Source organism: Moschus berezovskii, chromosome 10 (genome assembly GCF_049115385.1).
Source record: "Moschus berezovskii isolate FMDL1 chromosome 10, NW_MosBer_1.0, whole genome shotgun sequence".
Lineage (NCBI taxonomy): Eukaryota > Metazoa > Chordata > Mammalia > Artiodactyla > Moschidae > Moschus > Moschus berezovskii.
Window position 1 is genome coordinate 109,957,936 of NC_142469.1, and position 23,775 is coordinate 109,981,710.

Sequence of the window (23,775 nt, forward strand, 5' to 3'; positions counted from 1 at the left end):
GGAGGGGCCCTGGGTTTGGACAATATCTACATGCTTATAGCATGAGAGTGAGTGTCAGTTTATTCAAAATCACACACTCAAAAAAATGATGACATCGGTTTATACAGAATTCCCTGTTACTAAACTATCTTACAATGCACACACCACGGCTTTGGCCGCTCAGACCAGCTCCAGTCCCACCAAAGGGACCCACTCGGGATCTTGGGGGCTGCTTGGGTGCTGATGACCGTGGTGAGCTCCCCTGGCTCCCACACTCGTGCAGGCAGACACTCAAGGTCGCGGGAGACCCCAGCTCCTCTTCTTTCTCTGACCTTATTCCCTCTGCTCCAGCCATGCTGTCCCCATTTGCACACCAGACACGCCTGCCCGGGGCCTTGGCACACGTCCTTCTAGCCCCAGGTCGTCTCCCCAAGGAGAGCTGCATGACCATCTGCACACTCTTCATGGGCGCCCGCTCCTGCCACTCACCCGCACGTGGCCTCCCAGGCCTCGTGTTCACCCTGAGATGCCAGCCCCACCCCTGCGGCCCGGCTGCTCTTCCTGGCCTCAGTGTGTCTTCAGTCCTGGTCACCAGCGCTGTGCTGCTAATTCCGCTCTCCCTGTCCAAACACAAAGCAAACACCCTTGCCTTGTGGCGCTGGCATTTCCTTCCATAAATGCCATCCCTGGAGGCAGGCTTGTTCCACCCTTTGCTGTGCTGTCACTGATGCCGGGTGGGGAGAACCTCGCTGGTTCGCCGTCCTGAGCTGGGATGCCAGCTGCAGCTCTGCCCATCGCCCCCAACACATGTCACTGAGTTCATTTAGGGTCCATGGGGCAGATCTCTGGGTCTGCTTTGTGTCTGGCTGGATCCTCCAGGTCCACAACACAGCGTTTGTGAAACAGGCGCTTGACAAGCATCAGAGGACCCAGCAGTGTTGGAAAGCCTGCCGCTTGCCTCGGTCCCAAGGCAGTGACTTGATCCACGTTTCTGTGAATTCTGGAGGAGGGTGCAGGAGAAAACGCCTGCTCTGAGGTTGTTTCACCGGTGAAGACAACACCCCTCACTGGAGGCGAACACGCAACGTCACCTTGGTCTCAAGGCGAACGGTCACCATGCTGATAGTTGAGGAGGGACAGAGGGTTAGTGCCGGGGCCGCTGACTCATCTAAACGTGGCTCCACACGCGCAGGAGCCCGAAACAGTGATGGCATTCATGGTAATACGTTCAGAGCGCAAATCAAAAGAGTGGACAACTCTTCATATATACAGACATGCTTTTCACATATGAAGGAATAATTATATTTCACTTGGAAGAATCTGGAAACGATCACTCAAGAAATTGTACTGAGAAAATATGGCTATTTGTGCAAAAATAAAATCTAACTATTTTTAATGCCATTCTTCAAGATAAATCCCAGTCCAAGACCAAAAACCTTTTAAGAACTAGACACAAAAGTAGGAGAATAATCATCATAAAGTATTCACAAAAAGTGAACTTAAAATGGTTAAAAAAATTTCATAGCAAAATGTGCAGAAAAATGTAACCTAATACTGTGTATACCTATGAAGTTGGCAAATAATTGAAAATTACATTCCTCATGGCTAGTGTGAGTACATGTGTGTGGGGTGGGTGTGTTTGAGTGTGTGTGGTGAGACAGGTACTTCATTTTTTCAGCAGAAAACTTTTTAACTTACCGTTTCTGAAAATAATTTAGCAATATGTGTCCATTTTCATTACAAAGCCATGTTCTTTGACCTAATGGCTTCTAGGAAGCTATCCAAATGAAATACCAATAAATGAAGAAAAATACGTTTATTCACTCAGATGTATATTACATTATTTATCACAGAGCTAATTTTGAAAGATTATGAATGCTTAAATTGGCAGAATATTGTATAAATTTTACTATAGCCATATTATAGAAGAGTGTAAATATTAAAGCTGATGTGTACAAATAAACTCTAACATTGTAGGAACATCCTTATGAATATATTAGTAAGTGAAAAGTTTAGATAGAGAACAGCAGTGTACACTTCATTTACAATATTGAACCTCACCAGATGTTAATAGTCATCCTAGCAGAGTCGTGTCATTGACAAGCAATACTCATTTTCTTCTTCATTTCTGTTTGGTTTCTACGAAGAGCACTTGTTATGATTTTACTCAGAAAAGCCATTTAATATCGATAATTAGAAAGCAGTGAGTCTACGTTCCTGAGGGTGGGTTTCTGGGGGGCTCCCCCTGCCAAGCCCTCCTCGGTGCCTTTTCTACAAATGCCTTAGTGACCGTCATGGGCTGGGTGATGTCCCTACCACACCCCAGAATCCGGTCAGGTTAGAGACTGTGTCTTTACGGCAGTGATTAGGTTAAAACAGCGCCATCAGAGTGGGCCTTGTTCCAGCAGGACAGGTGTCCTGGTAGGTGGGGGATCTCAGGACACACACACACTCACACACACACACACACACACGGATGCCCGCATGAGGACACGGGGAGGAGATGGCCTTGTGCATGCCCAGGAGAGAGGCCTCAGGGGACTGACCTGCTGACCCCGGATCGTGGGCGTCCAGTCTCCAACTCTGAGACAGGAATGTGTGCTGGTGAAGCCCATGGTGCGCGGTGTCTGTCATGACCCCTGAGTTACATTTCTGGAATGGCGACCTCCGTAGGCAGATGCTTCTGACATCAACAGCATGACTTGGGTTGGTGAAAATGTTAGTGGCCTCCACTGTCTGGAAGGCGCCCCTCTTTTATGAGGGTGGTATCTTGAATAAAACTGCATAAGTTGACACATGTGTGTGAGGTTAAAAATGTTGAACATGGATATTAATTTTCACCGTTCTGAGCTGAAGAAGCAGTGCAGAACAGCCAAACGGATGAACCGCAAGTACCAGACTGACATTCATGGAGTATTTGCTTTCAAACTTGGGGAAGGGGGAAATGCAAACCCGGCTGCAGAAAGAACAGGCCCTGAAGGCATCGAGCCGGCCAGGTTTCCATTTGGTAAGTCAGTTGGCAAACACAGAGGGGAGGCCTGCGGGCAGGTAATGGGACGGCTGCCACCGTAAATCTCCAACGGCGAGGTGATGGCTGAGCAGGGACCTGCCGGCATCTCGTGGAATCGCCCTGAAATGCAGCCTGCGGGGAAGGAGGGCCTCCCCAGGGCAGGGTGTGGGGCCACGAGCTACTGCAGTCCTTTCCAGGAGCCAGGGACAGCACTCACCCAGTCCACTGTGGCTCCAGGGACGCAGCTTGTCTCTGCGGCTCTGACCCTCCCTGCAGGTGTGAGTCACCGCCGCGGGCAGCCTCTGGCAGTTCACCCCCTCACCCTTTCTCCCCCTCCCTCACCCCGTCATCTGTACTGATGGTTATCCAAACTTCCAAACATGGCGACCAGGGAACACAGCACCACAGTGACCCCCGCAGACCCCGCACGTGGCTACGATGAATGCTCATGGGAGGCTGGTTGTTCCAACACCCCCGCCCACCCCCCCACCCTCCCCTGGATTATCTTGTAGCACATTCCAGAAAGCATCCTTTGATTGGCCCTGATGCTGCAGCCTTGAGCAGGTGAAGTGGGCAGCAAACCAACGAGCTTCTCCAAGGCAACCACCCGATCAGTGCCAGGTGGCGCCTTTGGGCTCTGACACCCGACTTCTCACTTGCCTTCTGGAAAAGGTGACGGCAGGTCGGCAGGTGACTTAGCATGAATGCAGTTGAGCTGGTGTTCAGAGGGTTGAGGGTCTTTCTCGAACGGAGGGCCTTTCTTTTAGGGGGCTTACGATGTGTATGATTGATGGTGTTCTGAAGGTGCAAACACAGGGATGACAGACAAATGAATAGATACACAGGTAGTGTGTGTGTGTTTCGTCCCTCAGTCGTGTTCAATGGTTTGCAACCCCATGGACTGCAGCCCACCAGGCCCCTCTGCCCGTGAGTTTTCCCAGGCAAGAGTACTGGAGTGGGTTGTCATTTCCTCCTGCAGGGGGTCTTCCTGGCCTAGGGATCAAGCCTGGGTCTCCTGAATCTCAGGGAGATTCTTTATCCACTGAGCCATCAGGGGAGATACACAGATAGATAATCGGAAGATGATAGGTGGATGACAGATCAATTGATGGGTGGACAGAGATAGGTTCTAAGAACCTGTGTGGACATCTTTGTACTAAACTCTGATACTTTCTATAAAATATTTCTCAACTTTAATTCCCTTAGGCCATGTTCCATTGCCACTTTGCCCTAGAAAAACTATTTTATGACTACTACTTAAAACAATAAACATACAGTTGATGAGTTCATTTTTGGATTTGGTGCTAACTAAAATCCACTGATTTCTAAAATGTTTTCAATGTGCAGCATTTACTAATGTCTTTATGATGCAGGCGTTTACTCACAACCCACATGGTCTGCAGCCTGGCGTGCTGCAGTCCATGGGGTCACAAAGAGTTGGACATGACTGAGCAACAAAACAATAGACTGACGTGTTTGAATTTGTGTTTAAATTTACGTTTTACAAATCACCTAAAAAGTGAGAGTGAAAGTCGCTCAGTCATGTCCAACTCTTTGTGACTCCATGGACTTCAGCCTGTCAGGCTCCTCTGTCCATGGAATTCTCCAGGCAAGAATACTGGAGTGGGTTGCCCTTTCCTTCTCCAGGGGATCTTCCCAACCCAGAGATTGAACCTGGGTCTCCCACATAGCAGGCAGATTCTTTACCGTCTGAGCCACCCACGTCAATCAATTGACCCCTCAAGGACAAGATTGTTCTAACAGACTCCCAGTGAAACCTTCTGTCTCTCACTTGGCCCAGCCCTTCTGTCCAGTGGTGGGCGCACACACATCCAGATACCTCTTAAAGAGGGGGATTTTATCACGACAGCCTGCTCAGGTTTTCGATGAGGGTGAATGTAAACACAGACGGGAGGGGTCCCTGCAGATGGACACCCAGCTGGGGCTGGACCCCTGCCTCTCTCCTACCCTGAGAACCTCTTTCCCTTCTGACACCCCAGTCACATTGCCTTTATTCCACACTTGGCACTCACGGCTTGACGTTTTAACAGTGTGTCCTAGAAGCTGAATCTTAACTCTCAGTTAGATCGCAAACCTCTTGGTATCAGAGATAATATATCTTTCTTTTACTTCTCTGCAACAGTCAATGCAGCCAATGAACATATGTGGTTCATCTGCTGTAACCTGTCAATGGACTAGAAAATGGAAACCTAACACATTTATCCAAAGATGGGCTCGATAAAGGACAGAAATGGTATGGACCTAACAGAAGCAGAAGATATTAAGAAGAGGTGGCAGGAATACACAGAAGAACTGTACAAAAAAGATCTTCATGAGCAAGATTGTCACGATAACGTGATCACTGACCTAGAGCCAGACAGCTTGGAATGTGAAGTCAAGTGGGCCTTAGAAAGCATCACTACGAACAAAGCTAGTGGAGGTGATGGAATTCCAGTTGAGCTATTTCAAGTCTTGAAAGATGATGCTGTGAAAGTGCTGCACTCAATATGCCAGCAGATTTGGAAAACTCAGCAGTGGCCACAGGACTGGAAGAGGTCAGTCTTCATTCCAATCCCAAAGAAAGGCAATGCCAAAGAATGCTCAAACTACCGCACAATTGCACTCATCTCACACGCTAGCAAAGTCATGCTCAAAATTCTCCAAGCCAGGCTTCAGCAATATGTGAACCGTGAACTCCCAGATGTTCAAGCAGGTTTTAGAAAAGGCAGAGGCACCAGAGATCAAATTGCCAACATCCGCTGGATCATGGAGAAAGCAAGAGAGTTCCAGAAAAACATCTATTTCTGCTTCATTGACTATGCCAAAGCCTTTGACTGTGTAGATCACAATAAACTGTGGAACACTCTGAAGGAGATGGGAATCCCAGACCACCTGACCTGCCTCTTGAGAAACCTGTATGCAGGTCAGGAAGCAACAGTTAGAACTGGACATGGAACAACAGACTGGTTCCAAATAGGAAAATGTGTACGTCAACGTTGTATATTGTCACCTTGCTTATTTAACTTATATGCAGAGTATATCATGAGGAACGCTGGGCTGGAAGAAGCACAAGCTGGAATCAAGATTGCTGGGAGAAATATCAATAACCTCAGATATGCAGATGACACTACCCTTATGGCAGAAAGTGAAGAGGAACTCAAAAGCCTCTTGATGAAAGTGAAAGAGGAGAGTGAAAAGGTTGGCTTGAAGCTCAACATTCAGAAAACAAAGATCATGGCATCTGGTCCCATCACTTCATGGGAAATAGATGGGGAAACAGTGGAAACAGTGTCAGACTTTATTTTTTTGGGCTCCAAAATCACTGCAGATGCTGATTGCAGCCATGAAATTAAAAGACGCTTGCTCCTTGGAAGGAAAGTTATGACCAACCTTGATAGTATTTTAAAAAGCAGAGACATTACTTTGCCAACCAAGGTCCGTCTAGTCAAGGCAATGGTTTTTCCCGTGGTCATGTATGGATGTGAGAGCTGGACTGTGAAGAAAGCTGATCGCCGAAGAATCGATGCTTTTGAACTGTGGTGTTGGAGAAGACTCTTGAGAGTCCCTTATACTGCAAGGAGATCCAACCAGTCCATTCTAGAGGAGATCAATCCTGGATGTTCAATGGAGGGACTGATGCTAAAGCTGAAGCTGCAATACTTTGGCCACCTCATGCGACGAGTTGACTCACTGGAAAAGACTCTGATGCTGGGAAAGGTTGGGGGTGGGAGGAGAAGGGGACGACAGAGAATGAGATGGCTGGATGGCATCACCGACTCTGTGGACATGAGTTTGAGTGAACTCCGGGAGTTGGTGATGGACAGGGAGGCCTGGTGTGCTGTGATTCATGGGGTCGCGGAGAGTCGGACACGACTGAGCGACTGAACTGAACTGAACTGACCACATGGTGACAGCACTAAAAATGTTTAAACACTGGAACTTCACCACTGCTTTGAAAAGCGTGAGCAAATGGTTAAAAGTGAAGGACAGATGACCCCAGAGACGACCACAGAGAAAGGCCAAGCTGGACTGGAGAAGCCTTCCTGGAAGAACCGGCGTCTCTCCTGGGATGGGATTTTGATCATCGGAGAAAGTACAGAGTTCTATTTCAATCAATAAGAATAATCCCAGGGACGGGGGAGCCTGGTAGGCTTCCGTCCGTGGGGTCACACAGAGTCGGACACGACTGAAGTGGCTTAGCAGCAGCAGCAGCAGCAACTCTGAGGAAAGGCAAGTGATCTGCTCTGCTCTACGGGGATGACTGGGTGTCTAACAAAGGTTAATTCGTCAAAAGCATAGTTTAATGGGATAAAAGGAGCTAGATTCAGAGGATGTACGATAGGCAATCACAAAGTCATTTCTCCTCCAGGTATTTTAGCAACAATTTTTAAAATATTAGAAGTAGTTTTAAGCTGCATGGATTCACACTGAAATAATGTTTGTTGATACAAATGAACAAAAATCCTAAAAATATCTCTAGTCCTTTAACTCACATGTTCAGCTGCTCTGGATTCTGCTATTTTTGACCTTGACCTTGACAATGTTTTGTGAAGAATCCATAGATTCCAGTGATAACCAGATGGAGAACCAGATGGGGTCAGACCAGAACCTACAGACCAGATCAACACTGAGCCTTGGATATACATCAAAAGCTCTCATGCTGTATAACCTCTCATACGTTTCTGCACTCACTTCAGTGCAAATACTTTAAGGACAAAGAAACAAACAAAAATCTTACTTTTAAAAAATAGCTTAAATATTTTATAAAGGATAAGATCGGCCTTCCAACCTGGCCTTCCAACTTCCTGGCTTAAAATTCAGCATTCAAAAACTAAGGTCAGGGCATCTAGTCCCATCACTTCATGGCAAATAGATGGGAAAACAATGGAAACAGTGACAGACTTTATTTTCTTGGGCTCCAGAATCACGGCAGATGGTGACTGCAGCCATGAAATCAAAAGACACTTGCTCCTTGGAAGAAAAGTTATGACCAACCTAGACAGCATATTAAAAAGGAGAGACATTACTTTGCCGATGAAGGTCCATCTGGTCAAAGCTTTGGTTTTTTCCAGTAGTCATTTGTGGATGTGAGAATTGGACTATAAAGAAAGCTGAACCCAGAAGAATTGATGCTTTTGAACTGTGGTTTGGATACGACTCTTGAGAGTCCCTTGGACTGCATGGAGATCCACCCAGTCAATCCTAAAAGAAATCAGTCCTGAATATTCATTGGAAGGGCTGATGCTGAAGCTGAAACTCCAATAGTTTGGTCACCTGATGGGAAGAGCTGACTCATTGGAAAAGACCCTGATGCTGGGCAAGATTGAAGGCGGGAGGAGAAGCGGATGACAGAGGATGAGATGATTGGATGGCATCACCAATTCGATGGACTTGAGTTTGAGCAAGCTCCGGGAGTTGGTGATGGACAGGGAAGCCTGGCGTGCTGCGGTCCATGGGGTCACAAAGAGTTGGATGCAACTGAGTGACGGAACAGCACTGAACTGATGAGATTTTCAAAGCAATATCGTCTTCTCAAAAAAATAATGTTAATCTGACATCCCTGAAGGTTGGAAGAAGAAAAGAAAAAAGTTAAAGTTAACTCTATGAAAGCTCAAAATGGCTGTTTACTTAAGAATCATGACTAAGGTCATTTGGGGTTTTGGGTAGAGGCGGGGTCTGTTTCAAAAACTTGCCTTATCAGATTTCAGGATGTAATTGAATTGAAATAACAAAGACATGTGTGAATTCAAATGCTAAAATCAAATCATTAATCTTTTGTCTTACCTAAATGTGCTTCATTTTTTGATTAGTAAACAATTTAGGACTTAGCTCTTAAAATGGATTTCTTTCTAACTATTTTGGGGTTTGTTTTCAGGTTTAGTATTTCCCTATAAGAAAAACTATAGCTTACATTTTGCTTTGCTGGTTTAATAGTTATTCATGCGCAAAGCACAAAAACATGCCTCAAAACCATCAGCAAATTAACAGTAAGAAATCAGAGAGAGCAAAGATTGTAAATGCATCACAAAAGAAGTACCACAGAAAATAAGCTTAATGACATCAAGATGAGCATCCTTAGATGAAACGTATTTTAGGTCTGTTTTTTAACTTATTTTTTTAGTGACAAGCATAATTTGATTTGTTCTCCTTTTTGCATGGATAGAATACTAGGTGAATGTACAAATATGTTACTTAAGTATTTGAGAAATTTAAGAACATGGTGAATAAAACCATATTTTCAGTTTCCTCAAGTTATTCTCTCGTATTGAGCCTCAGGGAAATTTTAGCTCATGGGACTAAACATCATTTACTATCCTGTTCTATTTAGTGAAAAAGTCTAAAGTGAAAGTTGCTCAGTCATGTCCGACTCTTTGTGACCCCATGGACTATACAGTCCATGGAATTCTCCAGGCCAGAATACTGGAGTGGGTATAGTCCTTCCCTTCTCCAGGGGATCTTCCCAACCCACGGATCAAATCCAGGTCTCCTGCATTGCAGGCAGATTCCTTATCAGCTGAGCCACCAGGGAAGCCCAAGAACACTGGAGTGGGTAGCCTATCCCTCCTCCAGGGGATCTTCCCAACCCAGGAATCGAACTCAGGTCTCCTGCATTGCAGGTGGATTCTTTACCAGCTGAGCCACCAGGGAAGCATCTCAATAAATCCCAGCTGTAGAAGGTGAAACTTCAGAGGGCTAAGGACCTTGATCCTAAATCTGTTTAGTCTCCACAGATCATTTGAGGGCACCATCAGGCTAGTCAAGAGTGCTGTTTATTGGAGACTAAGTGCTCGGTGTTTTGCGTAAATTATCTCTCACACTAACCTCGAAGGACACTCTCCCAATCGTGAAGGAAGACAATGAGGCGCAGGAAAGCTGTCTGGCCTGCCCCGGCGGAGACTGGCGGCTTGGACTCCACTCCAGCCGGGCGACTCCACTCCAGTTCTTCCTGCTCACCTCCCAAACCCTCGCAGCCATGGCTGGCTGCTGTCTCTTCAGTTTAGACGCTGGAGTCTTGGTTTCCTGGCCCAGTGCTTTTCCCTTTATACCACTGTCTCAGATACGCACACAGAGACTTGGAAGTATGTCATGTCATTGTCCCTCTTGACTATTCTGAGATAATATTAATGCACTTTTCCTGTTTTAAGACAAAATTCAAACTGCTTGCTCCTTGCTTTGAACTATTATGGCTCTGTCTTACCCCACATCATTATGAAAGACTTCTATCCAAAGAGACAAATCACACAACAAAAGAGTAAGACAAACAAGCCAACATAAAGAAGGAAAAATTCAAGCAAACACTGACATGACAAGATATGTGGATGGGATACAAGCATGTGAAATAGTACTTGGCATCATTATTTACCAGGGAAATGCAAATACAAAAGCATAAGGAGGTAACACCTCATATCAGTAATCAACTATACTGGCTGATATTAAAAAGACTGACAGTACTGAGTATTGAAGGGTTAAAATAAGGAGCTAGAATTCTCATTTGTTCCCAGTGGGAATGTAAGTTAGTGACACCTCTTTAAAAATCAGCTTGGTAGTTAGTTTCCTTTAAAGCTAAAAATACACTTAAAATGTGATCCAGCAATTACCTTCCCAGTTACATACCCAAGAGAAAAAGAAACAGCATCCATACAAAGATCTGTATACAAACGCCCATGGAAATGTTATTTATAAGAGCTAAAACTGGAAACAGTGCAAGGCCTGTCGACAGCTGAATGGATGAACAGGTATGCTGCATCCATACAGGGCACTGTTACTCAGAAAGATTTCTACTGAAACAGGAGCAACAAAGACACATTTTTAAATCATAAGGATGACAGAAAGAACAAAAAAGCGTGCACACCACGATTCCATTTACATGAGACTCCAAGAAGGTCAGTTAATCTCTGCCTGTAGAAGTGATGCCATGGTTTCTTGGAGCCAATACCGTGCAGTGGCGATTGGCTAGAGCGGAATTTCTGAGGTTGATGAAAAATGTCTCTATCTTCATTGTCACGAGGTTTACATAGATACATACATATGTCAAAATACACCAGACTTTGTACTTAAATTGGGTACATGTTAGTGTGTAAAGCTACCTGAGTAATAGTGAGTTAAGTATAAAAAGGAAGCGTGTGGCAGTACTATTACGTCATGTTTATTCGGGGACTTTGCTGAGGACGGTGGCCCAGGAGACCGCCTCTCAGATGCTCCCAGGAAATGTTCCAGAGAGGTGAGGGGGTGCACACAGTGTCTTCTGGGGGTTGGATTAATTTGCTAGAGCAGCGCGTAGCACTCAGACCAACATGCTGGTTACTAGATGACTGGTCTGTTATGAAAGGGTGAGACCCGGGAGCAGCCGAGAGGCGCGAAGGACAGTGCGGGGAAGCGTGCGGAGTGCCCATGCACTTTCGGGGCCCCACTCTGCAAGTCTCCCAGGGTCCACCAGCCTGGAAGCTCTCCAACTCTGTCCTTTTGGGTTTCTATGGAGGCTTTATCAGGTAGGCACAGTTAATCAAGATTAGCTGTTGGTGATCCAGCTCAACCTCTAGCCTGCTGCCTTCCCCAGAGGTTGGGTGGTGGAGTTGCAAGTTCCAGCCCTCTCTGCTGGCAACAAGCCCCACTCCAGGGGCTTTCCGAAAGTTGCTTTATTAACATAACAAAGACACTTTTATAACTCTTAATAGAGGAAATTCCAAGGGTTTAAAAATTCTGTGCCAGAAACAGACATGAAGACCAAATATATACATATTTCTTTCTGCGTGTGTGAGTCACTCAGTCGTGTCCAACTCGTTGGGACCCCAAGGACTGCAGCCCATCAGGCTCCTCTGTCCACAGAATTCTCCAGGCAACAATACTGGAGACTGGTCCCATTCCCTCTTCAGGGGATCTTCCTGACGTAGGGATTGAACCTGGGTCTCCTGAATTCCAGGCAATTCTTTATCATCTGAGCCACCAGGGGAAGCCATATTATTGTCAGCTTAAAAACAATGCACAATGTGAGAGTTGAGAGTTAAGTTTTATTTGGGGCAAAATGAGGAGTATAGCCCGGAAGACAGCATTTCAGCTAACTCTGAGGAGCTCTTCTAAAGTGGCAGTGGGGAGGGTGTTCAGCATTACATGCGATTTTCCTGAAGTGGGTGTGTGCCATCAAGGAGCTGGCTTTATAAATCACAGCTTCACAAATCCTGAGTAGCTCTTCAGTTGCCCTCATGGGGCATGACGAACAAAGTCTGGGCTTTCCTTTCCAACCCACCTCCCACTTGGTTGCAAAGTCTTCACGTCTTTTGCAGGGGACAAGGCGCCCTGATTTTGAGATGCTCACAAGACTGGGTGATCAGAGGAACCTCCGCAAAGTGTTTCATATTAGGCACCCTGGAGAGAGTGACACTGAAATAGACTGTTAGAGACACTGTTACTGCCACGGTCGACACGTCAACTAAACCACAGACAGCTTGTCAGAGTTAACTGCATGCCCACGAGACTTGTATTCTTTCCTGGAGACATACTCTCTAACTTGAGGCTGCCTTGACAGATTTCATTTGCAAAACACTTTACATTTTGACAAATATTGTGTCTCGGTCTAATCATTCCATTGCCAAATTCGGGACGACCACCACTCTCATTTTCTCCACTCGTCTCCCTGAGCGCAGCTGACTGGCCTTCTCTTTCTTCACAAGTCTTGTTTCCGATGCTTAGTGTAACATTAACTATAATTAAACAACATAAGGACAGACAAATTAGTGTTCCAATCATTACATTTTAACATGACATTCCACTTTGCAGAAAAATGTCTTAGCATTTTGTTTGCTATTGTCTTTTCTTTTTTAAAACTTTTATTTAATTATTTTACTTTACATTATTGTATTGGTTTTGCCATACATTGACATGAATCTGCCCCGGGTGTACATGTGTTCCCCTTCTTAAACCCCCCTCCAACCTCCCTCCTCCCCATATCATCCCTCTCGGTCATCCCAGTGCACCAGCCCCAAGAATCCTGTATCGTGCGTCGAACCTGGACTGGCGATTCGTTTCAAATATGATAATATACATGTTATATTATCATATTCTCCCAAATCATCCCACCCTCGCCCTCTCCCACAGAGTCCAAAAGGCTGTTCTATACATCTGTGTCTCTTTTGCTGTCTCGCATACAGGGTTATCATTACCATCTTTCTAAATTCCATATATATGCTTTAGTATATTGTATTGGTGTTTTTCTTTCTGACTTACTTCATTCTGTATAATAGGCTCCAGTATCATCCACCTCATCAGAACTGATTCAAATGTATTCTTTTTAATGGCTGAGTAATATTCCATTATGTATCTGTACCACAGCTTTCTTATCCATTCATCTGCTGATGGACATCTAGGTTGTTCCCGTGTCCTGGCTATTGTAAACAGTGCTGCGATGAACATTGGGGTACGTGTGTCTCTTTCAATTCTGGTTTCCTCAGGGTGTATGCCCAGGAGTGGGATTGCTGGGTCATATGGCAGTTCTATTTCCAGTTTTTTAAGGAATCTCCACACTGTTCTCCATAGTGGCTGTACTAGTTTGCATTCCCACCAACAGTGTAAGAGGGTTCCCTTTTCTCCACACCCTCTCCAGCATTTACTGCTTGTAGACTTTTGGATAGCAGCCATTCTGACTGGCATGAAATGGTACCTCATTGTGGTTTTTATTTGCATTTCTCTGGTTATGAGGGATGTTGAGCATTTTTTCATGTGTTTGTTAGCCATCTGTATGTCTTCTTTGGAGAAATGTCTGTTTAGTTCTTTGGCCCATTTCTTGATTGGGTCGTTTATTTTTCTGGAATTGAGCTGCAGGAGTTGTTTGTATATTTTTGAGATTAATTCTTTGTCAGTTGCTTCATTTGCTATTATTTTCTCCCATTCCGAAGGCTGTCTTTTCACCTTGCTTATAGTTTCCTTTGTTGTGCAGAAGCTTTTAATTTTAATTAGGTCCCATTTGTTTATTTTTGCTTTTATTTCCAATATTCTGGGAGGTGTGTCATAGAGGATCCTGCTGTGGTTTATATTGGAAAGAGTTTTGCCTATGTTTTCCTCTAGGAGTTTTATAGTTTCTGGTCTTACATTTAGATCTTTAATCCATTTTGAGTTTATTTTTGTGTATGGTGTTAGAAAGTGTTTTAGTTTCATTCTTTTACAAGTGGTTGACCAGTTTTCCCAGCACCACTTGTTAAAGAGATTGTTTTTTCTCCATTGTATATTCTTGCCTCCTTTGTCAAAGATAAGGCGTCCATAGGTGCATGGATTTATCTCTGGGCTTTCTATTTTGTTCCATTGATCTATATTTCTGTCTTTATGTCAGTACCATACTGTCTTGATGACTGTGGCTTTGTAGTAGAGCCTGAAGTCAAGCAGGTTGATTCCTCCAGTTCCATTCTTCTTTCTCAAGATTGCTTTGGCTATTCCAGGTTTTTTGTATTTCCATACAAATTGTGAAATTATTTGTTCTAGTTCTCTGAAAAATACTTGGTAGCTTGATAGACATTGCATTGAATCTATAGATTGCTTTGGGTAGTATACTCATTTTCACTATATTGATTCTTCCAATCCATGGACATGGTATATTTCTCCATCTATTTGTGTCCTCTTTGATTTCTTTCACCAGTGTTTCATAGTTTTCTATATATAGGTCTTTAGTCTCTTTAGGTAGATATATTCCTAAGTATTTTATTCTTCTTATTGCAATTGTGAATAGAATTGTTTCCTTAATTTCTCTTTGTTTTCTCATTGTTAGTGTATAGGAATGCAAGGGATTTCTGTGTATTGATTTTATATCCTGCAACTTTACTATATTCATTGATTAGCTCTAGTAATTTCCTGGTACAGTTTTTAGGGTTTTCTATGTAGAGGATCATGTCATCTGCAAACAGTGAGAGTTTTACTTCTTCTTTTCCAATCTGGATTCCTTCTATTTCTTTTTCTGCTCTGATTGCTGTGGACAAAACTTCCAAAACTATGTTGAATAGTAGTGCTGAGAGTGGGCACCCTTGTCTTGTTTCTGACTTTAGGGGAAATGCTTTCAATTTTTCACCATTGAGAATAATATTTGCAGAGGGTTTGTCATATATAGCTTTTATTATGTTGAGGTATGCTCCTTCTATTCCTGCTTTCTGGAGGATTTCTATTATAAATGGATGTTGAATTTTGTTAAAGACTTTCTCTGCATCTATTGAAATAATCATATGGTTACGTTTGCTATTTTCAAAAGTTAAATACTGCATTTGAAAAGAGTTGATAATTTTGACAAGTATTATACAAAAAGCTCTGAGATTCGTACTTAAGGGTTATATCCTCATTTGACAACTAAACCAAATCTGTGGAATTTACATGAAAAGAGGAAGATTAATTATGTAATCTGTCACCAATAAACTGCCAGTAGGCAACAGGCACCCACATTTCCTGGAGAAAATGATGTTACAGAGTCCCAGCTCTTAGGGCCCCCAGAACTGCATCCAGTTTTGCTCACAACTCTGCAGTCCTCACCTTTAGCAGGGGTGAGCGTGCATTTTTAAGTTAAAGGATCCAGAGATAAGAAAGGGAACTATAAACAGCAATGAAAAACAGATAGAGCCAGCTGGGACCAAGAACAAATGGCAACGAAGCTGACCTCCTACAGACCCCGAGGCTCATCATATGCTGACTTTACTACATTAGACAATTACGTGACACACCCACCCTGTTCAGGACCAGACATTAAAGACTGAACATGGATAAAAAGACCACCCCTTCCCAGAGTGAGTGTCTAACACGTCGGTCTCCTGTGAGGGGCTCCCTCCTCACGATGTCTTCACTCTCTAGAACCAGGTCCCCTCACTGGGTGGGGAGTTGATCTGCGCTAGGTTCCCACATCTCTGCGCTGCAGCCAGTGAACAAAGCTTGTGCCACATGCTCTTCAGCTTCAGATTCCAAGCAGAGAAGGACCCTTCCCCACCAAGGAGGAGTGCTTCAGGGGCTGAGGCAGAGTCCGTAAGACTTGATTTGGTAACATAGGTTCTTCATTTCTTTTAAAAGCCTGAATTTTAACACACCATAATTTAAAGAGTATAACTTTGATCCTAATTGTTTTCTCTTTCAGTTCAGTTCAGTCATTCAGTCGTGTCCGACTCTTTGCGACCCCATGAATCACAGCACGCCAGGCCTCCCTGTCCATCACCAACTCCCAGAGTTCACTCAAACTCATGTCCACAGAGTCAGTGATGCCATCCAGCCATCTCATTCTCTGTCATCCCTGTCTCCTCCCACCCCCAATCCCTCCCAGCATCAGACTCTTTTCCAGTGAGTCAACTCGTCGCATGGTAGGTAACAGAATTAAGGACCTCTTTGAATTTGTATATTTTAGAAATACATCTCAGCTGTTTGGCCTTTCCTGTGTTTATTTTAGAAAGTTTCCCCGATGACTGACTCTCGCTGCTTTGCCAGCATCCCTCTGTTTAGTCTAATAGAGATGAAAAATCAAATTAACCAGGTGCAAGTGTTATGGCAATTAATTGTTTAACAAGTAAAGGTGAAACCTGAAATCAATGAGAGATGCATGGTTTGGAATGATAATAAAATCAAAGCTCCATCTCATCACTGAAATAAATTTTGTCTGAGCTTATGAACTGAACTGAAAGGAATAAAAAGTTTAAAAAAAATTCTAGCAAAATGATAGATTAGATAGTCCAATTAACTCTCACATTATAATTAATCAAAAATTCTAAATAAATATATGCTCGTGCATTAACATGGGCATACGTGTGTGTGTGTGTGTGCATGTCTGTGTGTATGTGCTGTGATGTGCTTAGTCACTCAGTCGTGTACAACTCTTTGTGACCCCATGTGCTGTAGCCCTCCAGGCTCCTCTGTCCATGGGATTCTTTAGGCAAGAGTACTGGAGTGGGTTACCATCTCTTTCTCCAGGGGATCTTCCCAACCCAGGGATTGAACCCAGGTCTCCCACATTGCAGGTGTATTTTTACCGTCTGAGCCACCAGGGAAGCCCACATACATACATACACACACACACATATGCATAAACACACACACATACACGTGCACACACACACACTGGGAACACTGGGAAACTCAAAAGCTGGACTTAGTTAAATGCTTCCCTGAAGCCAGTTTTCCTGGCCCATCGACCGACATCGGTGAAACACATGCTTTGATTGACAGCCTTTCTATAGTGTAGTCCAGATAGGGACCCCACACAGAACCTTGCTGTCTCCTTGAGACGAAGAGAGGGCTGGACATTCAGGGAGACTGAGGCAGCCAGAGCTTGCAGGGCAGAGTCAAGGGGGGGCTGCTGCAGAGCCTGAAACTCTGAAGGTCTTCAAGGGACATGTATTTAAACTCTGAAGGTCTTCAAGGGACATGTATTTCCATATATATATATATCTTTTTGATTCTGCACCTGAGTAATGGCGTCTCTTCCAAACTGCCTGAGGCTGAGGGAGGGCAGAACTTTCATCCCTGTGCTGACTGGCTGGGTCATGGACTGCTCCCTGGGTGGCCGCACTACCTTTCGCACCAGATCTGTTTGTCAGAAGGAACTTTCCCACAAGGGGCCTTGCAGAAGCTGCCAGAGATGGACCCCACCGACAGCTTGGGGGACGCAGGCCTTGGTCCTCAAGCTGAACCACTGGTGACACAAGCATCTGCTTAGGAAGACACTGAACATTGGAAAGAAGGGTGATGGCAGGTGTGCCAGGCACAGGGAGACTCACATTAATATTAGATTCAGTAGCGTGTGTTGATATTAGTACTGGATAAAACAGACTTTAAATAAAAGAACATGCATTATTAGAGGAATCATTCAGTCAGTTCAGTCGCTCAGTCGTGTCCAACTCTCCATGACCCCATGAATCACAGCACGCCAGGCCTCCCTGTCCATCACCAACCCCCAGAGTTCACTCAAACTCATGTCCATAGAGTCAGTGATGCCATCCAGCCATCTCATTCTCTGTCGTTCCCGTCTCCTCCCGCCCCCAACCCCCCCAGCATCAGAGTCTTTTCCAGTGAGTCAACTTGTCGCATGAGATGGCCAAAGTATTGAAGTTTCAGCTTTAGCATCAGTCCTTCCAATGAACACCCAGGACTGATTTCCTTTAGAATGGACTGGTTGGATCTCCTTGCAGTCCAAGGGACTCTCAAGAGTCTTCTCCAGCACCACAGTTCAAAAGCATCAATTCTTCAGCAATCAGCTTTCTTCACAGTCCAACTCTCACATCCATACATGACCACGGGAAAAACCATAGCCTTGACTAGACGGACCTTTGTTGGCAAAGTAATGTCTCTGCTTTTTAATATACTATCTAAGTTGGTCATAACTTTCCTTCCAAGGAGTAAGTGTCTTTTAATTTCATGGCTGCAATCAGCATCCGCAGTGATTTTGGAGCCCAAAAAAATAAAGTCTGACACTGTTTCCACTGTTTCCACTGTTTCCCCATCTATTTCCCATGAAGTGATGGGACCAGATGCCATGATCTTTGTTTTCTGAATGTTGAGCTTCAAGCCAACCTTTTCACTCTCCTCTTTCACTTTCATCAAGAGGCTTTTTAGTTCCTCTTCACTTTCTGCCATAAAGGTGGTGTCATCTGCATATCTGAGGTTACTGATACTTCTCCCAGCAATCTTGATTCCAGCTTGTGCTTCTTCCAGCCCAGCGTTCCTCATGATGTACTCTGCATATAAGTTAAATAAGCAGGGTGACAATATACAGCCTTGACGTACTCATTTTCTTATTTGGAACCAGTCTGTTGTTTCATGTCCAGTTCTGACTGTTGCTTCCTGACCTGCATATAGGTTTCTCAAGAGGCAGGTCAGGTGGTCTGGGATTCCCATTTCTTTCAGAATTTTCCACAGTTTATTGTGATCCACACAGTCAAAGGCGTTGGCATAGTCAATGAAGCAGAAATAGATTTTTTTCTGAACTCTCCTGCTTTCTCCATGATCCAGTGGATGTTGGCAATTTGATCTCTGGTGCCTCTGCCTTTTCTAAAACCTGCTTGAACATCTGGGCATTCATGGTTCACACATTGCTGAAGCCTGGCTTGGAGAATTTTGAGCATGACTTTACTAGCGTGTGAGATGAGTGCAATTGTGCGGTAGTTTGAGCATTCTTTGGCAATGCCTTTCTTTGGGATTGGAATGAAGACTGGCCTTTTCCAGTCCTGTGGCCACTGCTGAGTTTTCCAAATTTGCTGGCATATTGAGTGCAGCACTTTCACAGCATCATCTTTCAAGATTTGAAATAGCTCAATTGGAATTCCATCACCTCCATTAGCTTTGTTCCTAGTGATGCTCTCTAAGGCCCACTTGACTTCACATTCCAAGATGTCTGGCTCTAGGTGAGTAATCACGCCATTGTGATTATCTTGGTCATGAAGATATTTTTTGTACAGTTCTTCTGTGTATTCTTGCCACCTCTTCTTAATATCTTCTGCTTCTGTTAGGTCCATACCATTTCTGTCCTTTATCGAGCCCATCTTTGCATGAAACGTTCCCTTGGTATCTCTAATTTTCTTGAAGAGATCTCTTGTTTTTCCTATTCTGTTGTTTTCCTCTATTTCCTTGCATTGATCACTGAGGAAGGCTTTCTTATCTCTCCTTGCTATTCTTTGGAACTCTGCATTCAGATGCTTATATCTTTCCTTTTCTCCTTTGCTTTTTGCTTCTCTTTTCACAGCTATTTGTAAGGCCTCCTCAGACAGCCATTTTGCTTTTTTGCATTTCTTTTCCATGGGGATGGTCTTGGTGTCTGTCTCCTGTACAATGTCACGAACCTCCATCCAGAGTTCATCAGGCACTCTATCAGATCTAGTCCCTTAAATCTATTTATTACTCCAACTGTATAATCATAAGGGATTTGATTTAGGTCATATCTGAATGGTCTAGTAGTTTTCCCTACTTTCTTCAATTTCAGTCTGAATTTGGCAATAAGGAATTCATGATCTGAGCCAGAGTCAGCTCCTGGTCTTGTTTTTGCTAACTGTGTAGAGCTTCTCCATCTTTGGCTGCAAAGAATATAATCAATCTGATTTCGGTGTTGACCATCTGGTGATGTCCACGTGTAGAGTCTTCTCTTGTGTTGTTGGAAGAGGGTGTTTGCTATGACCAGTGCATTCTCTTGGCAAAACTCTATTAGCCTTTGCCCTGCTTCATTCCGTGCTCCAAGGCCAAATTTGCCTGTTACTCCAGGTGTTTCTTGACTTCCTACTTTTGCATTCCAGTCCCCTATAATGAAAAGGACATCTTTTTTGGGTGTCAGTTCTAAAAGGTCTTGTAGGTTTTCATAGAACCATTCAGCTTCAGCTTCTTCAGCGTTACTGATTGGGGCATAGGCTTGGATTACTGTAATATTGAATGGTTTGCCTTGGAAACGAACAGAGATCATTCTGTCATTTTTGAGATTGCATCCAAGTACTGCATTTCAGACTCTTTTGTTGACCATGATGGCTACTCCATTTCTTCTGAGGGATTCCTGCCCACAGTAGTAGATATAATGGTCATCTGAGTTAAATTCACCCATTCCAGTCCATTTTGGTTCACTGATTCCTAGAATGTCGATGTTCACTCTTGCCATGTCCTGTTTGACCACTTCCAATTTGCCTTGATTCATGGACCTAAAGTTCCAGGTTCCTATGCAATATTGCTCTTTACAGCATCGGACCTTGCTTCTATCACCAGTAACATCCACAACTGGGTATTGGTTTTTCTTTGGCTGCATCCGTTCATTCTTTCTGGAGTTATTTCTCCACAGATCTCTAGTAGCATACCGGGCACCTACCGACCTGGAGAATTCCTCATTCACTATCCTGTCATTTTGCCTTTTGATACTGTTCATGGGGTTCTCAAGGCAAGTATACTGAAGTGGTTTGCCATTCCCTTCTCCAATTAGAGGAATAGTCACTATGTAATGAGTAGTGCTGAAGTTACAAATAACAATATTTGCACTGAAGATTGTATGCATTGAGTAAAATAACCTCAAACTACATAAAACAAAAATTGAAAGAATTCCGGACATAAACAGAAAAAATACCAACGTAGTGGAAGATTTTAGTACAACTCTCAGAGAACAGAAAACCAAGTGAGAATACAGACGATGGGAAGAACATTCAGAAACAATAACTTAACGAACACCCAGAGTAAAGGCTAAACCGGACTCACAGAAGATTTTAAAACATTGATGACACATTGGTCAAGAAACGAATCTTTAATAAGCTGAAGGAATTGATTTTATATAAATAATATTATCTACCAGACACATAGCTGTTTGAAATCATATCATATAAAATTTCATTGAGTTGGAAATTTAAAAGTACATTTTAAAATAAATCATGGGTTGAAAAAAATCACAAGGGAAAATTAACAAATATTTTGCATGGAAAAACTTTAAAAAAAACAATCTACATACTAAAACTTGAGTGTTCAACTAAAACAGTACTTTAAGGGAAATGTACAGGCTTAAAGGCTTACAAAAATATAAGACTGACTAAATATTAATGAGAAGTGCATGCAGAATAATCCTGAATAAGGGAAAGAAAAGTCAAACAGAAAGATAAACAGAAACTAATAAACAAAATGACCTTATAACAGAGAAGATAAACAAAGCTGAACTAATACATGTGATTTTAAACAGCCAGTAAATAGATGGAGGAAAATATAGAAATGGTATAAATAAACCACAAGGTTATTAAAAAGAAACACAACTATAATGCTACAGAGATTAACGTTATGAAAAGCTTTATTGCATTAAATTTGAGCATATTAAATTGACAACTTTCCAGAAAAACATAATGTAAGAAACTGAAAATGAAAATAATCTTATATAAAGATAATTCAACCAGTAGTTAAAAATTCTTCAACAAGAAAAAAATATCACTTTTAAATAAATATACTGGTAAATTCAAGGAAATATTCAAATAAGAAATAACTTAATCTTAAACTAACTAGAATGTAGAAAGTAAGCTCCCTGTTGTAATTGACAAGGCTAACAAACACTGCACAAAAATGTCATGAAAACTGAAAATTAAACTCCGCCTTGGTCAGAAACTCAGATGCTAAAATCCTTTGCATCTAAAAACAAACAAAGCAATGCATTCTATAAAATATACGAGGACCACATACAGCTTATCCAAGGAATGCAAGGCTACCAAAAATCAATTAACACTGTCCATGGAATTCTCCAGGCCAGAATACTGGAGTGGGTTGCCATTTCCTACTCCAGGGGATCTTCCCAACCCAGGGAGCGAACCCAGGGTTCCTGATGCTCTCCTGCATTGCAGGCCGGTTCTTTACCGCTGAGCCACAGGAGAAGCCCCAATTAACTACAGAAAAAGTTTAAAGGAGAAATTACATATAATCAACTCAATGCTAGACTCAATTGTGTTTGATGTGTGTTTAATAACAAAGCATGAGTATCATTATAACCATATACTCTGCTTTATTCAGGATGGACCTGCTTTCAAATGTTGTATTTGTGTAACAGAAGGACCCCTTTTCCACTCAAAAGTATCCAGGATTATGACAATACATTTCATGGCAATCCAAATGGAAGACAGTTTTCAAACCCGATGCGTCACATCCCAGAAGTCCTACGGCAGCTGATGCACAGGAGAGCAAAAATCTCAGGACTACTCACTTAAGTTGAGCATGTCTGGTCTCACATTTCCATTCAGTCTTGTCCTGAGATTTTAACCTGTGAAATTTGATGTTGGCTTGTTTTTAAATGTATATATAAGGATCGGAAAGCAAGATTTTAAGGTATTATATTTAAGAATGATGCAACTGTCTACATATAAAACTCAAAGAATCTATAAACTTACCATTAATAAGCCATTGGTCCGGTTTTGGGTAGAAAATCAGTGCAGAATAACAAGTGCAATGTTATATACCATATACCATGAATGAAAGTCACTGACTATAACTTCTTTTTCTTAAAGACAAAAGTGCCTGGGGATGAATATAACAAAGTGTGCCAGTTAGCACAGTGTTGGAATAGGGAGAGAAACATTAAGTCATGGAAAAGAATAAAAAGTCCAGAAACTGACTCATGGAATTATGAAAGCGTTATTTAAGACAGGGGCTTCCCAGGTGGCTCAGTGGGTAAAGAATCTGTCTGCAATGCAGGAGACACAGGAGCCACGGGTTCGATCCCTGGGTGGGGCAGAGCCCCTGGAGGACAACTCTTTCCAGCATTCCTGCCTGGAGAATCTTATGGACCGAGGAGCCTGGTGGGCAACAGTCCATGAGGTCACAAAGAGCTGGGCACGACTGAGCAGGACCTCCACACAAAACATGTCTTGCTAGAAACCTCCATCTAAAGACATGTGCTTAAAAGAGAACCCTGCCTTTTATAACTCAAAATAAAGGACAGCAGGACGCCAGGAAGCAGCAGACAGAAGTCTCAGCCACCTGGGGCGAAGGGCAGCGTCTCAGAGACGCGAGGCTCAAGCAGAACCAGTGGCCAGGGAAGGCTTCCCTCCCAGCGATGCCGCCGGACTCCAAGAGGCACCGCTGAGAGCCCCACACCCAGCGACACAGCGTGAGGTTAAAATAAAGGAACACGCCTGAGAGGGACACACAGAGGCCAAAGGACGCCGCATGGCGGGGAGGCGGTGGGGAGAAGGGGAGCGCGGTCCAGGCTGAGGCTCGCCCTTACCGGGGGAGGTGTCGCTGGGGGAGAGCCGACCAGGGGGACAGCAAGGCTGCAGAGGCCTGGCCCGTGGACGGCGGCCTCCGGAGCGGGGGCCTCTGGGGAGCCCCCGGGGGCTCCGGCCAGGACTGGG